The sequence below is a fragment of the Salvelinus alpinus genome, chromosome 1 (assembly GCF_045679555.1).
Source record: "Salvelinus alpinus chromosome 1, SLU_Salpinus.1, whole genome shotgun sequence".
Classification (NCBI taxonomy): Eukaryota; Metazoa; Chordata; class Actinopteri; order Salmoniformes; family Salmonidae; genus Salvelinus; species Salvelinus alpinus.
Window position 1 is genome coordinate 101,305,439 of NC_092086.1, and position 9,295 is coordinate 101,314,733.

A 9,295-nucleotide genomic window follows, 5' to 3' on the forward strand; every position below is an offset into this window, starting at 1 on the left:
GTAAAGTATGTTTTTTCAATATAGTTTTATCAGATTATTCGGGAGTTTTGGAGTGTTCCGTTCTCTGCGTTAGGTGAAGATGGACATCTTCGCGCCACTTGGCTAGCTAAGGTTGCTAATTCGACAGGAGAAGAGGACATTCTAAAACCAAACAACGATTTATTCTGGACAAAGGACTCCTTGTACAAGATTCTGATGGAAGCTCAGCAAAAGTAAGAACCATTTATGATGTTATTTCGTATTTCTGTGGAAAATGTTTAGTCGTATTTTCCTTCCTTTTTGCGGGCGCTGTCTCGCTATAACGTAAGCTGTTTGTTATGGTAAAGTTATTTTTAAAAATCTAACACGGCGATTGCATTAAGAACTAGTGTATCTTTCATTTGCTGTCCAACATGTATTTTTTAGTAAAGTTTATGATGAGTTATTTGGTCAGATTAGGTGAGTGTCAGAAATATATCCGGAGATTCTGGGAAAAAGTTGCTACATTTTCACAATGTATAACCACGGTTTTCAGCTCAAAATATGCACATTTTCGAACAAAACATAAGTGTATTGTATAACCTGATGTTATAGGACTGTCATCTGATGAAGTTGGTCAAGGTTAGTGATTAATTTTATATCTTTTGCTGTTTTTTTGCGATTGCTACCTTTGCGGTGAATGAATGCGGTTGTGTGTTTGGCTATTGTGGTAAGCTAATATAATGCTATATTGTGTTTTTGCTGTAAAACACTTAAAAAATCAGAAATATTGGCTGGATTCACAAGATGTTTATCTTTCATTTGCTGTACACCATGTATTTTTCATAAATGTTTTATGATGAGTATTTAGGTATTTCACGTTGCTCTCTGTAATTATTCTTGCTGCTTCGGTGCTATTTGTGATTGTAGCTGCAATGTAAAACTATGATTTATACCTCAAATATGCACATTTTCGAACAAAACATAGATTTATTGTATAACATGTTATAAGACTGTCATCTGATGAAGTTGTTTCTTGGTTAGTGACTAATTATATCTCTATTTGGTCGGTTTTGTGATAGCTACCTATGCGGTAAAAAAATTGTGAAAATATGCGGTTGAGTCTTTTGCTATTGTGGTTAGCTAATAGAAATACATATTGTGTTTTCGCTGTAAAACATTAAAAAAATCGGAAATGATGGCTGGATTCACAAGATGTGTATCTTTCATTTGCTGTATTGGACTTGTGATTTCATGATATTTATATGCTAGTATTTACTTGTGGCGCTATGCTAGGCTATGCTAGTCAGCTTTTTTTACTGATGAGGATGCTCCCGGATCAGGGATGGTGATGAAGTAGAGTTTAATCCAGGTCATGCAGTATCTAGCTCCACTCCCACTCCCCAGGTGCTCTCATTTGTTGACTTCTGTAACCGTAAAAGCTTTGATTTCATGCATGTTAACATTAGAAGCCTACTCCCTAAGTTTGTTTTACTCACTGCTTTAGCACACTCTGCCAACCCGGATGTCTTAGCCGTGTCTAAATCCTTCCTTAGGAAAACCACCAAAAACCCTGAAATCTTCATCCCTAACTATAACATTTTCCGCCAAGATAGAACTGCCAAAGGGGGCGGTGTTGCAATCTACTGCAAAGATAGCCTGCAGAGTTCTGTCTTACTATCAAGGTCTGTACCCAAACAATTCGAGCTTCTACTTCTAAAAATTCACCTTTTCAGAAACAAGTCTCTCACTGTTGCCGCTTGCTATAGACCACCCTCTGCCCCCAGCTGTGCCCTGGACACCATATGTGAATTGATTGCCCCTCATCTATCTTCTGAGCTCGTGCTACTAGGTGACCTAAACTGGGACATGCTTAACACCACAGCCATCCTACATTCTAAGCTTGATGCCCTCAATCTCACACAAATCATCAATGAACCTACCAGGTACAACCCCAAATACGTAAACATGGGCACCCTCATAGATATCATCCTAACTAACTCGCCCTCCAAATACACCTCTGCTGTTTTCAATCAAGATCTCAGCGATCACTGCCTCATTGCCTGCATCCGTAATGGGTCTGCGACCAAACGACCACACCTCATCACTGTCAAACACTCCCTAAAAAACTTCTGCGAGCAGGCCTTTCTAATCGACCTGGCCGGGGTATTCTGGAATGACATTGACCTCATCCTCGTCAGTAGAGGATGCTTGGTTATTCTTTAAAAGTGCCTTCCTCACCATCTTAAATAAGCATGCCCCATTCAAAAAATGTTGAACTAGGAATAGATATAGTCCTTGGTTCACTCCAGACCTGTCTGCCCTTGACCAGCACAAAAACCTCCTGTGGCGTTCTGCATTAGCATCGAATAGCCCTCGTGATACGCAACTTTTCAGGGAAGTTAGGAACAAATATACACAGGCAGTTAGGAAAGCTAAGGCTAGCTTTTTCAAACAGAAATTTGCATCCTGTAGTACAAACTCAAAAAAGTTCTGGGACACTGTAAAGTCCATGGAGAATAAGAGCACCTCCTCCCAGCTGCCCACTGCTCTGAGGCTAGGAAACACTGTTACCCCTAATAAATCCATTATAATTGAACATTTCAATAAGCATTTCTCTACGGCTGGCCATGCTTTCCACCTGGCTACCCCTACCCCGGTCAACTGCCCGGCACCCTCCACAGCAACCCGCCAAAGCCCCCACCATTTCTCCTTCACCCAAATCCAGATAGCTGATGTTCTGAAAGAGCTGCAAAATCTGGACCCCTACAAATCAGCCGGGCTAGACAATCTGGACCCTCTCTTTCTAAAAGTATCTGCCGAAAATGTTGCAACCCCTATTACTAGCCTGTTCAACCTGTCTTTCATATCGTCTGAGATTCCCAAAGATTTGAAAGCTGCCGCGGTCATCCCCCTCTTCAAAGGGGGTGACACTCTAGACCCAAACTGCTACAGACCTATATCTATCCTACCCTGTCTTTCCAAGGTCTTCGAAAGCCAAGTTAACTTCTCTAGGGTAGGGGGCAGCATTCGGAATTTTGGATGAAATGCATGCCCAAATTAAACTGCCTGCTTCTCGGGCCCAGAAGATATGATATGCATATAACTGGTAGATTTGGATAGAAAACACTCTAAAGTTTCCAAAACTGTTAAAATAGTTTCTATGAGTATAACAGAACTGATTTGGCAGGCGAAAACCTGAGACAAATCCATTCAGGAAGTAGTTTTTTTTGTTGGTTTTGTAGTTTTCTATTCAATGCCATTACAGTATCCATTGACTTAAGACTCAAATTGCAGTTTCTATGCCTTCCACTAGATGTCAACAGTCTTTAGAAATTGTTTCAGGCTTGTATTCTGAAAAATGAGGAAGTAAGAGCAGTCTGAATGAGTGGACCCTAAAGTGTCACAGAGCTTTTTCATGCGCGAGACCGAAAGTGTGCGTTTCTTGTTTACCTTTTAAATTTACGACGTTATTGTCCGGTTTAAATATTATCGATTATTTAGGCTAAAAACAACCTGAGGACTGAATATAAACATCGTTTGACATGTTTCTATGAACTTTACGGATACAATTTGGATTTTTTTGTCTTCCCGTTTTGACTGCGTTTGAGCCTGTGGATTACTGAAGAAAACGCGCGAACAAAACGGAGGATTTTGGATATAAAGAGACTTTTATCGAACAAAAGGAACATTTATTGAGTAAATTAATGTCTGCTGAGTGCAACCATATGAAGATCATCAAAGGTAAGGGATTAATTTTATCTCTATTTCTGACTTGTGTAACTGTTCTACTTGGCTGGTTACTGTTTGTAATGATTTGTCTAGTGGGCTATGTTCTCAAATAATCGTAAGGTATGCTTTCTCCGTAAGGCATTTTTTTTAATCTGACACCATGGTTGGATTCACAAGAAGTTAATCTTTAAACCTATGTAAAATATGTTTTGTTTTCTGAATTTTTATAATGAGTATTTCAGTATTTGAATTTGGCGCCCAGCAGTTTCACTGGCTGTTGAATAAGTGGGACGCTAACGTCTCACGTACCCAAGAGAGGTTAACAAACAGATTACCGACCATTTCGAATCCCACCGTACCTTCTCTGCTTTGCAATCTGGTTTCAGAGCTGATCATGGGTGCACCTCAGCCACGCTCAAGGTCCTAAACGACATCATAACCGCCATCGATAAGAGACATTACTGTGCAGCCGTATTCATCGACCTGGCCAAGGCTTTCGACTCTGTCAATCACCACATTCTTACTGGCAGACTCGACAGCCTTGGTTTCTCAAATGATTGCCTCGCCTGGTTTACCAACTACTTCTCTGATAGAGTTCAGTGTGTCAAATCGGAGGGCCTGTTGTCCGGACCTCTGGCAGTCTCTATGGGGGTGCCACAGGGTTCAATTCTCGGGCCGACTCTCTTCTCTGTATACATCAATGATGTCGCTCTCGCTACTGGTGATTCTCTAATACACTTCTACGCATACGACACCATTCTGTATACTTCTGGCACCTCTTTGGACACTGTGTTAACCTTTAACGAGTCACAAACCCGGATCCGGGATCCCCCCCATCAAAAAAGCTGACTAGCATAGCCTAGCCTAAAGCCACAGGGATATCATATAATAAAATGTTCATGAAATCACAAGTCCAAGACACCAAATGAAAGATACACATCTTGTGAATCCAGCCATCGTTTTCTGATTTTTAAAATGTTTTACAAGGAAGACACAATATGTATTTCTATTAGCTAACCACCATAGCAAAAGACACAACTTTCTTTTCCCACCATTTTTTTCCTGCATAGGTAGCTATCACAAATTCGACCAAATAAAGATATAAATAGTCACTAACAAAGAAACAACTTCATCAGATGACAGTCTGATAACATATTTATTGTATAGCATATGTTTTGTTCGAAAAATTTGCATATTTCAGGTATAAATCATAGTTTTACATTGCAGCCACCATCACAACTCTCACCAAAGCAACTAGAATAACTACAGAGAGCAAACGTGAATTATACACAGCGTACAGCAAATGAAAGACAAAGATCTTGTGAATCCAGCCAATATTTCAGATTCTTTAAGTGTTTTACAGCGAAAACACAATTTAGCATTATATTAGCTTACTACAATAGCCAACCACACAACCGCATTGATTCAAGCCAACAATAGCGATAACGAATAAACCAGCAAAATATATAAATTTTTTCACTAACCTTCTCAAACTTCTTCAGATGACAGTCCTATAACATCATATTACACAATACATATATTGTTTGTTCGAAAATGTGCATATTTAGCGGCACAAATCGTGGTTATACAATGAGAATAGTAGCCAAGCTGCCAACAAAATGTCGGGAGAAATCTTGGGAGAGGCACCTAATCTAATCAATAACTAATCATAAACTTGACTAAAAAATACAGGTTGGACAGCAAATTAAAGATACATTAGTTCTTAATGCAACCGCTGTGTTAGATTTTTAAAATTAACGTTACTACGACATACAGCGTGCGCTAAAGCGAGACCGCACCGAAATTCATGGCCGAATAATAGTTTTACATTTTTCAACAGAACAACGAATTAACATCATAAATAGTTCTTACTTTTTGATGAGCTTCCATCAGAATCTTGTGCAAGTGGTCCTTTGTCCAGAATCATCGTTGCTCGGTTGTAGATTGCCGTCTTCAACTTAGGAATTAGCAGCAAACATTAGCCATGTGGCGAAGACGTGTCCAACTCACCATAACGCAGGACAAAGAAATATCAGAAAATCGCAATATACTGATATAAACTGATATAACTCGGTTTAAAATAACTACATTATGATGTCTTTAACACCTATATCGAATAAAATCAGAGCCGGATATATCTAAGGCCTATAACGAGAGCTTTCAGAATGCCATCCTGAGGTCCTCCTCTGCGCCATGACGAACGTTGAAAAGAGCGCACCTCCGGTTCCATGAGCCTTTATATGGCCTCAGATCTGCCTAGCAACACAATTCCAATTCTCACTGCTTACTGACATCTAGGGGAAATCGCATGCAGTGCATGTCGACTCATAGATCACATGCAATTTAATAAACTGACCCTGGAACAGAGCATCAATTTCAGATTTCTCACTTCCTGACAGGAAGTTAGCTGCAACTTCTGTTCTGTTTTACTCACAGATATAATTCAAACGGTTTTAGAAACTAGAGAGTGTTTTCTATCCAATAGTAATAATAATATGCATATTGTACGAGCAAGAATTGAGTACGAGGCAGTTTAATTTGGGAACGAATTTTTACAAAGTCGAAATGGCCCCCCCTATTGACAAGAAGTTTTAACTAACCTCCAGATGAGCTTCAATGCCATACAACTCTCCTTCCGTGGCCTCCAACTGCTCTTAAATGCAAGTAAAACTAAATGCATGTTATTCAATCGTTCGCTGCCAGCAGCTGCCCGCCCGTCCAGCATCACTACTCTGGACAGCTCTGACTTAGAATACCTGGACAACTACAAATACCTAGGTGTCTGGTTAGACTGTAAACTCTCCTTCCAGACTCACATTAAGCATCTCCAATCCCAAATTAAATCTAGAATCAGCTTCCTATATCGCAACAAAGCATCCTTCACTCATGCTGCCAAACATACCCTCGTAAGACTGACCATCCTACCGATCCTCGACTTCGGCAATGTCATCTATAAACTAGCCTCCAACACTCTACTCAACAAATTGGATGCAGTCTATCACAGTGCCATCCATTTTGTCACCAAAGCCCCATACACTACCCACCACTGCTTTGTCGTAACATCTTCATGACTGTCTTGGTGTGCTTGGACCATGATAGTTTGTTGGTGATGTGGATGCCAAGGAACTTGAAGCGCTCAACCTGCTCCACTACAGCCCCGTCGATGAGAATGGGGGCGTGCTCAGTCCTCCTTTTCCTGTAGTCCACAATCATCTCCTTTGTCTTGATTATAGTAAATCACTAAAACAGTCCAGAAATACACTATGGAAAAGAAGGAACAGCACATCAAAAATCAGCTCAATGTAATTGAAGAATCCATCAAATCTAACCAGGAAAATTGGAAATCTCTAAACAAACAACAGCACGAAGAGTTATCTGTCCAAAATGGAGATGTATGGATAAACCACTTCTCCAATCTTTTTGGCTCTATAACAAAGAACAAATAGCAAAAATATATACATGATCAAATACAAATCTTAGAATCAACTATTAAAGACTACCAGAACCCACTGGATTCTCCAATTACATTGAATGAGCTACAGGAAACAATATAAACCCTCCAACCCAAAAAGGCCTGTGGGGTTGATGGTATCCTAAATTAAATGATAAAATATACCGACCACAAATTCCAATTGGCTCTGCATTATCATTAACAGCGGACTCGTACATTTCCTCAGCGAAAAAAACAAATGTCAAATTGGCTTTTTACCAAATTACCGTACGACAGACCACGTAATCACCCTGCACACCCTAATTGACAAAGAAACAAACCAAAACAAAAGCAAGTCTTCTCATGCTTTGTTGAGTTAAAAAAAGCTTTCGACCCAATATGGCATGGGGACCTGCTATACAAACTGATGGAAAGTTGTTTTGGGGCAAAAATATACGACATTATAATTTCCATCTACAGTACACAAATAGCAAGTGTGCGATTAAAATTGGCAAAAAACACACACATTTCTTTCCACAGGGCTGGGGGGTGAGACAGGGATGCAGGTTAAGCCCCACCCTCTTCAACATATATGTCAACTAATTGGAGAGGGCACTAGAACGGTCAGCCACACCCGGCCTCACCCTACTAGAATTTGAAGTCAAATGTCTACTGTTTGCTGATGGTCTGGTTCTTCTCTCCCCAACCAAGGAGGGCTTACAAGAGCACATATAGTGGCAAGAACCCTTTAGAAATACCTGTATTTCTGTCACGTTCGTCGTAGTGAGGAGACCAAGGCGCAGCGTGATATGTATACATTCTTTTTAATCAAACGAAGAAACACTAAACAAACTAACAAAGAAACAAAACGAACGTGAAGCTATAATATACGAGTGCTAACATGCAACTACACATAGACAATAACACACAAAACCAAAATGGAAAATGGAAACCTAAATAGGATCCCCAATCAGAGACAACGATAAACATCGTCGCTGGAGGCTCCGGACTGGGGATCGTCGCTGGAGGCTCCGGACTGGGGATCGTCGCTGGAGGCTCCGGACTGGGGATCGTCGCTGGAGGCTCCGGACTGGGGATCGTCGCTGGAGGCTCCGGACTGGAGATCGTCGCTGGAGGCTCCGGACTGGAGATCGTCTCTGGAAGCTCCGGACTGTGGCCCGTCGTTGGATGTTCCGGACTGTGGCCCGTCGTTGGAGGTTCCGGACTGTGGCCCGTCGTTAGAGGTTCCGGACTGTGGCCCGTCGTAGGAGGTTCCGGACTGTGGCCCGTCGTAGGAGGTTCCGGACTGTGGCCCGTCGTTGGAGGTTCCGGACTGTGGCCCGTCGTTGGAGGTTCCGGTCTGTGGCCTGTCGCCGGAAGCTCTGGACTGGGTACTGTCGTCGGACGCTCTGGACTGGGTACTGTCGCCGGACGCTCTGGACTGGGTACTGTCGCCGGACGCTCTGGACTGGGTACTGTCGCCGGACGCTCTGGACTGGGTACTGTCGCCGGACGCTCTGGACTGCCGAGGCGCACTGTAGGCCTGGTGCCGGAACTGGTGGTACCGGGCTGAGGACACGCACCTCAGGGCGAGTGCAAGGAGCAGGAACAGGGCGTACTGGACCCTGGAGGCGCACTGGAGGCCTGGTGCGTGGTGCCGGAACTGGTGGTACCGGGCTGAGGACACGCACCTCAGGGCGAGTGCAAGGAGCAGGAACAGGGCGTACTAGACCCTGGAGGGGCACTGGAGGCCTGGTGCGTGGTAACAGAACTGGTGGTACTGGGCTGGGGACACGCACCTCAGGGCGAGTGCGAGGAGCAGGAACAGGGCATACTGGACCCTGGAGGCGCACTGGAGGCCTGGTGCGTGGTGCCGGAACTGGTGGTACCGGGCTGAGGACACGCACTTCAGGGCGAGTGCGGGGAGGAGGAACAGGATACACTGGACCGTGGAGACGCATTGGAGATCCAGAACATAGAGCTGGCTCAATATGTCCTGGCTGGATGCCCATTATAGCCCGGCAAACGCGAGGAGCTGGAATAGAGCGCACCGGGCTAAGAATGCGAACAGGAGACACCGTGCGTATCTCTGCATAACACGGTGCCTGACCAGTTACACGCTCCCCACGGTAAGCACGAGGAGTTGGCTCAGGTCTCCTACCTGACTCAGCCAAT